Genomic DNA, 12,678 nt, shown 5'->3' with positions numbered 1-12,678 from the left:
ATTTGAAAAGCTTCGCATTTTTGATGGGATTTAGCCCAAAAACGGATTTTTTTCTACCATATCCATATGAAATCATTCCTTCCAGCGAAGCCCCCGCGGCTGCGCGCCCGGGAGCCCAGCCCTGAACGCCGAGAGCTGCTTTAAAACGCTTCCCATGTCTCACCTTCTGCATAAACTACTAAAACCTTTAGAACACAAGTCTTTACAGCTGCACGGTACGTGGCAAGCATCTTGTGGGAATTTACTCCCAAATTTTTTAAGACAGCGCACGAAACGTTACTTTTAAACTGAAGCAGCAACTGAGGTGTAGTTATATTTGACCCAGTGATGGAAAATAAATCATAAATGTCTTATACATATGTGTATACGTAACCGTTCTATAGCTTCCGCATACTTGCAGCCTCGAGTTGCTATAGGGACAAAAATTATTGGAAGAGGAGGTGCAGCAGAGATGGAAGGAAGCTTTATTTACTTATTTAGGAGGTGTGTGAAGCACACGTGTTATTTATGGGGCACAGAGCTTTGGGCGGTGCTTAAAACATCCATCTAGAAGTTTAGTTATGGATAAAAATAAACTTGACGGCGGCGTGAATTGCAGCGTGTGCTCGATCGTTACTGTCATGGACTCGGGCGGGTTTGGGGCGGGGACGAGGCATGGTGCAGGCACAAATGGTGGACGACCCACTTGCGGCTCCAAGGATAAAAACGGGGTTTATTAAACGAACTAAAACACAAGAAAACACTAACAAAACAAAGGACCACGAGGGGTCAAAAGTAAATGGGAATAAACAGGATTAATAACAAAACAGGGCAGGTAAGCAGAATACACATCTAACACTGAGAATCTCAAACAATGAACCACTGGGGAACTGGACAGAAGCAGGGACTAATGGGTAACGAGACTAACACTGGGCAGGTGAGGCTAATTAACAAAGACTGGGAAAACAGGGCACAGAAACTAAGTACAGTGGTACCTCAGTTCTCGAACTTAATCCGTTCAGAACTCGGGTTCGCATCCGAAAAGTTCGAGTTCTGATCGAATTTCCCCAATAAGAAATAATGGAGAACCAATTAATTGGTTCCCGGCCCCCAAACATTAAACTTTTTTTTTTTTAGCATTTAAACACAAAATGAACAGGATAAAATAAAAAGAGCATATACTGTACTAAACACATCTAAGCACATTTATCAAAACAGTAATTTGTAGAGTAAGAAAATAAATGTATCCAAACAATGTGTTCTGCCCCGATTGTCCGCTCCTTCCGTGTGCCACGCCCCTTCGTTAACCCCGTGTAGAATCCCCGTGTGATCAGCTGTTTCTGGTTGTTGTCATTAGTCCTCTGTATTTATTCCGCGTTTCAGTTTGTTTCCCCAGTCCGGTCATTGTATTGTCCGTCTACCTTTTGCCTGCCTTACCTGTAATTAAACCCCGTATTCCCCGATATCCTGACGTCTGCGCCTTTGTCTCTGTTCTGTCCCAGCTCCGCAGGACAATCTTATTATAATCTTATTATAATTAAATGTATTAACGGTTTATTATTAATGATATTAAAATAATTAATAAGAAATCTTTATTTTTAAATGCATTTTATTATATAATAATAATAATACTATTACTGTCTATCATTGTCTAAATGTATTTTTACTGTCTAAATATATGTACTCAGCTAGTGTAAACATGCAGGATGCTATCACAGCGAATGCGAGGTTGAGACTGAAGCCTTACCCTTTGTTTCCGCTGAGAGACGTGCTGCGTGACTCATTGCGTGTACAAGTTCACAGTTTGACTTCTGAGATTCAGATCGAGTTCTAGGTCATTTTTTTTTTTTTCGAACTGGTTGGTTGGACTTTTAAGAAATTTGCGTTCTAATGAGTTCGAGAACTGAGGTACCACTGTAGTAAGAAACAGGGAAACAGAATCTAACACTGACAGTCATGTTCTCAAAATGTATTTTTTTTAAGGTGCCTGCATCGTATTAAGACTCAAAATGTGCTGTGTGGTTAAATATGGGTGCAGTGCGTATTTCAGAATTTCGTATTGTCTTGAACATGGACAAGAGTAAATTTAACTATGTAAACTTTTAACAATAAATAATATGTGTTGGTCAACACACACATATCCAAATGGTCAAACATATAGGACTTTATGTTTTATCAGAGATAACAATTAAAATTTGTGTTTTGTGAAAAATTTTGGTTGAGACAATTTCTGTATCATAACCAACATAAATAGGTATGCATATTCACTCCATTAATTCAGGGAACTAATGTCTAGTTCCACTTTGATGAAAATTTGCCTCAAATTATATCACAGTGGGAATTTTATTAAATAGGACTATGGGAACAAAATAACACAAAATCTTACCGTAATAATTTAATAGAGGTGCATTAACGAAATAGGTTTAATGTTGTAAAAGCAAGAAAAGACCGCTGTCACATTTCATATAAAAATCAACTGCAGAGACGGCAAAGCTGGTACTGGCCTTCTGCCCAGTCCAGATGACACCAGTAATATTGTGTTTGTTTTTCGTGTGGGGGGGGACCTCAGTCGCCCTTTTTGATCAACAACAGCAAAACACAACCTGAATATTTGCAGTCCCTCCTGCTCGGGACCTACCCCGGTCAGCTAAATGTACTGAGGAGGACTTCCCCAGGTCAGCAAAATTTACCACTACTCCCTACCACCCCCACCTCTCCCCCAACCACCCGCCAATCGAACACCTGCCCCTTGAAAAGTCTCTGCAAAGCCTTTTTCCTGAAGGAGGGCTGAGAAAGGCAATGCCATCACCTGCGTGGGACAGTGGGAGGCGCTATTGCCATAGGCTTCCAGAACGGGAGGCTCACATGCCAGCCCAGCTCTGTGAGTGTGGAGATCGTATGTTCATATGGCCTTCGCATGCGTTGTACTCCAGTTTCCTCTCCCAGTTCAAAGCAGCCGGTTGAATCAGCATCTCTAAATTGTCCAAATTGTCAATGACATATTTGCTATCATTACATCATCTGGCAGTGCCATGGTCTGCCCCCCTCCCATTAAGGATCAAAGATATTCCTGCTCTGAACTGTGCACTCATTTTTGAAGTGTGAGTCTGAGAGTTTGCAGGGACTGAGAATATATTTGTGTCTGTGAAACATCTGTATGCTTGTAGGATCCTTCCTGGGTTTTATATTTTTCTTCTTTGTGTAAGAAGAAAATTGAACAAGTACTCTTGTAAAAAGAGACACCTCTTTGAAATCGTTTTAATTGTCAATGACAAAAACTAGATAAGTAAGCTGTTTAGGCAGTAGAGGCCATCAAATGTTCGTATTCTATATGTGCATTTTCTTTCTTTTTTTATATTTAATGCGGGTATAAATTTTATACCCCGCTGTGGCGACACTACATTAGGGGCGGGTGGGGCCAGCCACCACCTGATGTCGCTGTTGAGCAGTGCGCGACATCATAAGTAATTCAGTCTAACAATATATACAGCGCCCTCAATTATTGGCCCCCCTTGTAAAGATTTGTAAAAAGGGTTAGAAAAAATCCACCTTTTGGTGAAGCAGCTTCATGTCACACTGAAAAATTGAGAAAAATCCAACCTTTTATTAACATAAATTTATTCCAAGAAAAAAAAATCCTTCATCAAGAAATAATTGTCATTAACAAAAACACATGTGCCACGATTATTGGCACCCCTGGAAATTATAGTGAACACAATGTAACTGAAGCATGTTTCCCATGTAAATTGTACATCTTTGAGTTGAGTGGAGTGAAGAGGAACCTTCAAGCTGTAATCCATGACGTCCTGGTTAACAGGGATACAAACATGAGGCGACACAGAACCCAAATTCCCTTAGTCATCCATCAACATGGGAAAGGTAAGAGAACATACAAACCAAATGAGGGAGAAGTGTGCTGACCTTCATAAGTCAGGGATGGGTATTAAAAAATAGCTACTCGCCTTAAAATGCCAATTTCTACTGTTAGGGCAATAATTAAAAAGTGGACAACAATTGGAACTGTTACAAACCTGCCTGGAAGAGGACCCAAGTTTATTTTTCCCCCACGTACTGTACAGTGAGGAGGATCATAAGAGAGGTTCACTGTTGGTGAATTACTGGAGTTACCACATCTCTGAAAAAACCAATACGCCCCAGAAAAAGCTGTTTTTTTTTGTCAGTTAACCACAAACGTAAGCACCTGGAGTTTGCAAAACACTACTATAACTTTGATTGGAGCCAAATTCAATAGTCTGATGAAACAAAAATGGAGCTTTTTGGCAATAAACATAAGGTGGGTTTGGTGTAAAAAGAAGGATGGCTATAATGAAATGAACCTTATCCCAAATGCAAAATATGGTGGAGGTTCTGTGATGTTGTGGGGCTGTTTTTCCTCCAAAGGACCTGGAAATCTTCTTAGGGTACATGACGTTTTGGACTTTGTAAAATACCAGGACATTTTAAATAAAAATTTGGCTGCCTCTGCCAGGAAACAAAAACTGGGCCATCATTGGATCTTCCAGCAGGACAGTGATCCTAAGCACATGTCCAAATCAACACAAACATGGTTAGCTGACAGCAGAATCAAGCTTCTGCCATGGCCATCTCAGTCCCCTGAAAACCTGTGGGCTGAGCTGAAGAGGAGAGTGCACAAGAAATGGCTTAGGATCCTGGATGATCTGGAGATATTCTGTAAAGAGGAATGGACTCAGATGCCCTGCTTGGTATTCTCCAACCTTATAAAATGTTATAGGAGAAGACTCAGTGCTATTATACTGGCAAAGGGAGGTTGTACAAAATATTAAAAGCAGGGGTGCCAATAATCGTGGCACATGTGTTTTTGTTAAAGTTAATTATTTCTTGATGAAGGATTTTTTTTTTCTTGAAATACATTTATGTTAATAAAAGGTTAGGTTTTTCTCAATTTTTCAGTGTGGCATGAAGCTGCTTCACCAAAAGGTGGATTTTTTTCTCACACATTTTACAAATCTTTACAAGGGGTGCCAATAATTGTGGAGGGCTCTGTATTTCTCTTCACATGTAACTAATATTGTTGTGCATTTATTACATATGACAATGATTGCACTGTCATGCATTCCAAATTTCCTGCTATATCTGTTGCATCAAAGTCAAGACTGCTCTTAACTGCCTCCCTTTGATGCGCAGTAGACCAGCCCGTCAGAATTTGTTTATGCAAGTGAGCAGCTGCAAACTGTATGCGCATATTCAACGCGGTTTCAATAATGAGCTGTGGGGCGCGGTCAGGATGCCCCGTGCTGATAGCAGCCAATGAAAAGTAACGCATCGAGTTGACGTACGTCGAGACGTTGTCATTGGTGTTTTCAACCAACAGCTAGCTGTTATGTTAGTCACCACTAGTAGGGCTGTAAAACGAATGAAGTGGACAGTTTATTAAACACACCAGTTTCGTGAGGACAAATGCTGTTATTGATAATGCCTCTCATATCTCTGTCTCCACTTCCGCTTACTCCTGCCCCTGTTACATTTATGCGTGCTTATGATTTATTTGATAAGGTGCATTTACATTAGGATTCATTGAGCAAGTACTTTGCTGTTAGTATTTATTGTGCCCCGTCAGACTTTCTGTGCCAGGGACGCCACTGCTCAGATGTCATATGACATTATAGGAAAAAGGCACAGATGGGTATTTATGTAACTTAAAATAAATTCGTCTTTAATCTGTAGGGATGAAACTAACCCTGAAACTCTATCCAGAATCTCAAGGTGCTCATCGCGGAACGTATGCGGTTTTGTTCAGACTCCGCCAGCAGGTGGCAGCCTGTCAATGAGGCAGTGCACTTTTCTCCTTCCCCTGCAGATATTCAAACACCGTAAGAGGTACTATATGTCCACGTCAAGCCTCTTCTGTGAGAGGAACGATGTCTGTCCTGCAGTATTTCCCGCTGTCGTCGGAGTGCAAGTCTCTTATTAATAAGGGGCCCAAAGCGTTCAGTTATAATGCATTACAGAACATACAGTGCGTGATATTGAACATGTATTCCTATTGCTAACGAATAGTATATTATATCAACTGGGGTTTTCATCGAAACGAGCAAAAGTAACTACGGCACGTGCTGACATTTTTTATTAATTAAAAAAAAGAAAGAAAAATCCTTCCCATCTCCATCTGAACGAATAAGTGCTGAATTTAAATCACGCAAAACTTCCCGTTCGTTGTGGAAGCTTTTCTTGCTCCGGGGAAAAGCTCGATTGTCCTTAACACGCAGTTAATTCAACACAGGAAATTATATTTATAGCCCAGATGGGAACTTTTAAGCTTCGCCACATGTTTCCACCCCGGGATAAAAGTAAACTACTTGCAAAAAAGATGCATATTACACCCAATAATATACAGTATGTATGTGTGTTTATGTATGCATGATGATCTAGTGTGTGTGTAGTGTGTGTATATATACACACACACTACATGGACAAAAGCATTACACCTACAGGAACTTTTTTGACATCCCATTCTAAATCCATAGGCATCAATATGGAATGGATCCTCTTTGCAGCTGTAACAGCTGTCACTCTTCTGGGAAGGCTTTCCACAAGATTATGGAGTGTGTCTGTGGGAATTTTTGCCTAGTCATCCAGAAGATCATTTGTCAGGTTAGGCACTGATATTGGACATGAAGGCCTGGCTCACAATCTCCGTTCTAGTTCATGCCAAAGGTGTTCGATGAGGTTGAGGTCAGGGCTCTGTGTGGGCCAGTCAAGTTCTTCCACACCAGACTCACCCAACCATGTCTGTATGGACTCTGCTTTGTGCAATGGGGCACAGTCATGCTGGAGCAGAAAAGGCCCTTCCCCGAACTGTTCCCACAAAGTTGGAAGCAACAACCCCATATCATTATCCCTCCTCCACCAAACATTACAGTTTGCACTGTACAGTCAGGCAGGTAATGTTCTCCTGGCATCCGCCACACCCAGACTCATCCATCAGACTGCCAGACAGAGAAGCGTCAACATGTTTCCACTGCTCCAGAGTCACGTGGCGCCGTGCTTTACTCAATCTGACGCTTGGCACTGATGCTTGGTGATGAGAGGCTTGTGTGCAGCTGCTCGGCTGTGGAAGCCCATCCCATGAAGTTCCCGGTGCACAGTTTTTGTGCTGAGGTTAATACCAGAGGGAGTTTGGAACTCTGCAGTTATTGAGTCAACAGTGACTTTTATGCAACTATGCGCTTCGGCACTTGGCGACGCCGCTCTGTTACTTCCTGGCCGAGTTTGTGCTCTTCCTGAATACTTTACCTTTGCTAACACCACTTATAGCTGACCGTGGAATATCTATAGCAGGAAAGAAATTTCACAAACTGACTTATCGCAAAGGTGGCATCCTGTGACAGTAGGCTACCACACTTAAATTCACCGATCTCTTCAGAATGACCCATTCTTTTACAAATGCTTGTAAACCTGACTGCATGAAATTTAACTAATGTTCCCAAACAGAAAATCAGACCTACCATATTTGGAGTTTTGTTTCTGGTACCTGCTGTCAAAAAAAAAAAACCTTGCCTCTTTCACAACCTACAACATACCAAGTTTTGAGATGAAATTGAGTTGTAAGATATATTGTAAAATCTTTCCTCTTTACAGTAATGTCATCCGGTATTACATTATTCAACAGTGACAACGCAGCAGCGATTCATCACCCCGGGCTTGTTTGCAAGCACGACTATGAAATCACGTTCTTTACAGTTTCTTATTATTATTTTTTAATTTACGCTGAAATTACCCCCATTCTACAGTCAACACATTAAAATGTGTTTAGCCTGGTTTCTGAGTTAAGCCGCTGGTAAATTAGCTTGTTACTTCTTTCGCAGTTCAGTTCCTTCCATCTCGTAAAAATATCAGAAAATTAAGCTGATTTAAGTGGAAATTTCGGAAATGATGAAGGTGAAAAATATGTTGCGTGCCGATGTATTGCTAGGGGGGGGGGGGAAGGTCTTCCGTGACTATGGATGGTTAATCTGCTTCAGCCCCACCTTCTTTCGGCGCCTCGCAGGTTGGACAGTTTAGGGAACAGGCTGGGGGGAGCACAAAATGTAACAGCTTGAGATCATTATTGCGTCACATATACGACATTATGCCGCGTATTCAATTAGTGCAATGTGGTTTCCTTGTGCCTAGAAAACCCATCCCAAGCAGAATACTAACTAGATGCATTTGTTTTTACACATCAAAGTCATACTTGTATGTAGTTGAAGCAGTTCTGCGAACACGAATACAGAATCTAATTTAAACGTAACCTACTGACTGACCGGACTCATTTATGGACGCAGGTATCCAGTTATTTTTCATATTTTTAAAAATGGTACCAAAATAAACACGAATATTATTACTGTTGAAATTATGTCACATTCTATCAATTAGCAATATTAATTCGATTATGCGCAAAAACTATAGCTGTCCATGAAATAGTTTATGAACTGTGACACTGTCATTTAATTGTCGCCGTAATGAATACGTTTTAAGTTTTAAAGTTTTTAAAGGATACTTTCTAAATTTTGACATAACATTTTTTTCTGTCGGTTTTTAATCACGATCGTACTTGAATTGGGCTGCATACCTGCACCTCGTTCGTTTTCTGTCGTCGTTCTTTTGTTTTTGGCAGCACTTCGTGTTACCTTCGGGAGGTCAATAACAAGGGGAGTACTGACATCCCTTTTCCCCGCTTCAACCACAAATCACGGTTTTCAGGCAAAAACAAACTGGTGGAGAAACATATATATGGAGTAAATTAATGATTAAGATCGATGAAATCTTAAATCTGTCCATATATACCGATCAGCCACAACGTTAACACCACCTGCCTAATTGTGTAGGTCCCCCTCAAGCCACCAAACAGCTCTTACGCATTAATGCACGGACTCCACGGGAGCTATGAAGGTGTCCTGTGGTATCTGGCACCAAGACGTTAACAGAAGATCCTTTAATTATCTAAGTTGTGAGGTGGAGCCTCCATGGATTGAACTTGTTTGTCCAGCACATCCCACAGATGCTGGATGGGATTGAGATCTGGGGAATCTGGAGGCCAAGTCAACACCTTGTTTTTTTCTTCATGTTCCTCAAACCACTCCTGAACAGAGGGTGGTAGGGAGCATTATCCTTCTGAAAGAGGCCACTGCCATCAGGGAATACTGTCGCCATTAAGGGGGGGTACTTGGCCTGCAACAATGTTTAGGTAGGTGGTCTGTGTCAGAGTAACATCCACATGAATGCCAGGACCCAAGGTTTCCTAGCAGATCATTGACCAGAGCATCACACTGCCTCTGCCGGCTTGCCTTCTTAGCATAGAGCATCCTGGTGCCACCTCTTCCCCAGGTAAACAACACACACACACCCGGTCGTCCACATGATGTAATATAAAAAGTGACTCATCAGACCAGGCCACCTTCTTCCATTGCTCCATGGCCCAGTCCTGACACTCACATGCCCATTGTAGGTGCTTTGGCCAGTGGTCAGGGGTCAGTGGGCACTCTGACTGGTCTGACGCAACGCAGCCCGATACACAAGCTGTGATACATGGTGTGTTCTGATACCTTTCTGTCACAGTCAACATGAACTTTTTTGGCAACTTGTGCTACAGAAGCTCTCCTGTGCGATCGGACCAGACGGGCTATCCTTCGCCCCCCACATGCATCAGTGAGCCTTGGGCGCCCAGGATCCCACCCCCCTTCACCTTTTGGACATGGATCACTTTTGGTAGGTACTGACCACGACATACTGGGAACACCCAATAAAACCCGCCATTTTGGAGATGTTCTGACCCAGTCATCTAGCCATCACAATTTGGCCCTCATCAAAGTCACTCAGATCCTTTCTCTTGCCCATTTTTCTTGCCTAATATATAACTGCAGATGCTATTTTAATGAGAAAATCAATGCTATTCAATTTACCTGTCAATGGTTTTAATGTTTTGGCTCAGTGTGTCTATGTATATTTTTTACCACTGTATATAATTATAGTTTTACGTAAGTAGTTCACATTAATTACAAAACAGCTATATAATCCAGATCAGTGTTTCCCAAACTGATCCTCGGTGACCCAGAGACAGTCCATGTTTATGTTCCCTCCTAGTTACCTGCAAAACAGTCCTTCATTTTTGCTCCCTCCTAGTTCCCTGGGAGGGAGCAAAAATGTGTACTGTCTGAGGATCCCCAAGGACCGGATTGGGAAACACTTATCTAGATGGTCATTCTATGTAGTATACAAGATTCATGAACAGAAGGAATAGAATTTCTCTCTCGTCCTCCCCAAACCCCCTGTCAGTCGCTGTGTGTTCCTGTTTTTGTGTGGCTGGCCAGTGCGCACTGCTGTGTCTCTGTCCCCTCGCTCAAGGGAAGCTTCAAGTCACCAAGGAATGGAGGAGGTGTGAAGGTACGAAGCAGCAGCCGGGGTGCTGCTGGGGCCAGAAGAACAGGCGAAGGAACAGGGAGGCCCTGTTGGCTGAGGATCCCCAAGGACCGGATTGGGAAACACTTATCTAGATGGTCATTCTATGTAGTATACAAGATTCATGAACAGAAGGAATAGAATTTCTCTCTCGTCCTCCCCAAACCCCCTGTCAGTCGCTGTGTGTTCCTGTTTTTGTGTGGCTGGCCAGTGCGCACTGCTGTGTCTCTGTCCCCTCGCTCAAGGGAAGCTTCAAGTCACCAAGGAATGGAGGAGGTGTGAAGGTACGAAGCAGCAGCCGGGGTGCTGCTGGGGCCAGAAGAACAGGCGAAGGAACAGGGAGGCCCTGTTGGCGCTGGGCCCCGGTGTGACGTGGCTTTCTGGCTGCCTGCTGTGTATCATTGGAACCCAAAGCCCTCAGAGACCGGGATGAAAGCCGGGTGTCACTTCACAATAAGGCTTCCCATATATAGAGTGTATGAATGGTTTATAATCTGGTTATTAATTAGGCTGTAACACTTTGTAAATTATTAATAGACAATTTTAACCAGCTGAGACCCTACGTCCTCATATAAGGACATCATTTTTGTTTAAAACTACTAATTGTTCAAAAAAAAAAAATGTTTGGTTTTTATGATTATGAGGTCCTACTAACCCCAAATAGCTAAAGTAAATAAAACATGCACACCAGACAAAAGCCCGGGACTCAGGAGGTTAAACAAGTCATAACATATTTTCTTTTTATTAATGAGTTACCACCATGTAAAAGTGACAAAAGGGAGCTTTATTGTAAAGTGGAGCCGAAAGCTGCCAACATGCCAGAAAGATAGTTAACAGGAACCCGACCCAGCTGTCCAACAATGAGACTGTACTGAGCCTTCATAAGTCGCCATTGAATTTGCTCACTGCTCATTTTACTTTTACTTCTGGGTGACTATCCTTTTTTGTTTCTTTGATGGATAGTTATTTCTCCCCTTAAAAGTTATGCTGTTGGCCAGGGCCACTAGAGATTCGGGCCCCATGGCAGCATATCATATTGGGCCCCCAACCCAGACCAATCTAACTAGGTTCCAAATTTTTTTTAGGGCCCCTGTCACTCAGGGGCCCTTGGAATCATAATAACCCGTAACCAGGGATTTAGTCGGGTGAAGTTTCCGTTTAATGCCTGTAACGTGGAAAATATTCTCAGAATGCTAGACTACTCTTTTATAATAAAATGAACTGCTTTGTGGTCCTCTGGGAGCTGGGTAATAGAGCAAAGTAGCACTGTAATATATCATAAAGAAAATAAACCATATTACTGTAATCATCATTTTATTTTTGTATAAATTGTGTGAACAAGACACATAATGATGCATAGTGCTATGTATATAGTTTTTAAAGGGATACTTATCATCAAACGATTAAGTTAATAAAATTAATTAGAAAATGTCTAGATACACACTTGAAATATGTCTTCATATTGTATTCTCATTTTCACAGTTGAGGACACACAGTTACTCATTTACAGGAAGTATTTTAAAAGTAATATTTGACTGGATAGAGGATTTGAATAAGTGTTTAAATTAGCCACAGCAAGTCACAACACAGGTTTGTTTTCAAGCGAAAAAAAATCAGTTCATAATGAGACTGCAGATTGCTACCAATTAAAAATGCTGTTTGTATATTCTCAAATAAAGGTTAAAAGATTAAACAACAAACTGAAATTTAATTTGAATGTCTTTTGTACGTTTGTTCCAAGGAGGCAGACACGGTGAACCTGGAAAATACAAACTTAAACCTCACCAAAAGTAGCAGAGGACGAAAAAAATCTTGAGCTGTACAATTGTTGTCACAATTCGAACAATGTATTATATGGTGCACCTGGACACGTCAAAGGGTTTCATCAGGTTCCTGTTGATGCCACACCAGATGGTGACCTCCAAGCGCTTTCACACATGGTTATAGTCCGACTGATGACAGCCTTGTCAACGGTCCTTCAGGCCACCACTGTGGATGAGTGTCCCACATCTTGATCTTGGATATAAATAAATTTACATTTCATCACTGTGGGAAGGAACTGTCACCGGAACATGCCTGTGGTTCAAAATGCAAACGCGGCTACCTTCACTGCATGTGACGTCAACGGCGGTGCAAGAGCGGCTTGGATTATGGCGCCACCTGCTGGACCCTGCCGATACAGCAACCAACTAGAAAGTACAAAAGCGACAATGTGTTTAAATTAAAAAGATATTAGAAGGAAAGTTGGAGGACACTAGTAAATCCATTTATCTTCTATGC

The sequence above is a fragment of the Paramormyrops kingsleyae genome, chromosome 12 (genome assembly GCF_048594095.1).
Source record: "Paramormyrops kingsleyae isolate MSU_618 chromosome 12, PKINGS_0.4, whole genome shotgun sequence".
Taxonomy (NCBI): domain Eukaryota; kingdom Metazoa; phylum Chordata; class Actinopteri; order Osteoglossiformes; family Mormyridae; genus Paramormyrops; species Paramormyrops kingsleyae.
Note: the sequence above shows the minus strand (reverse complement) of the source record.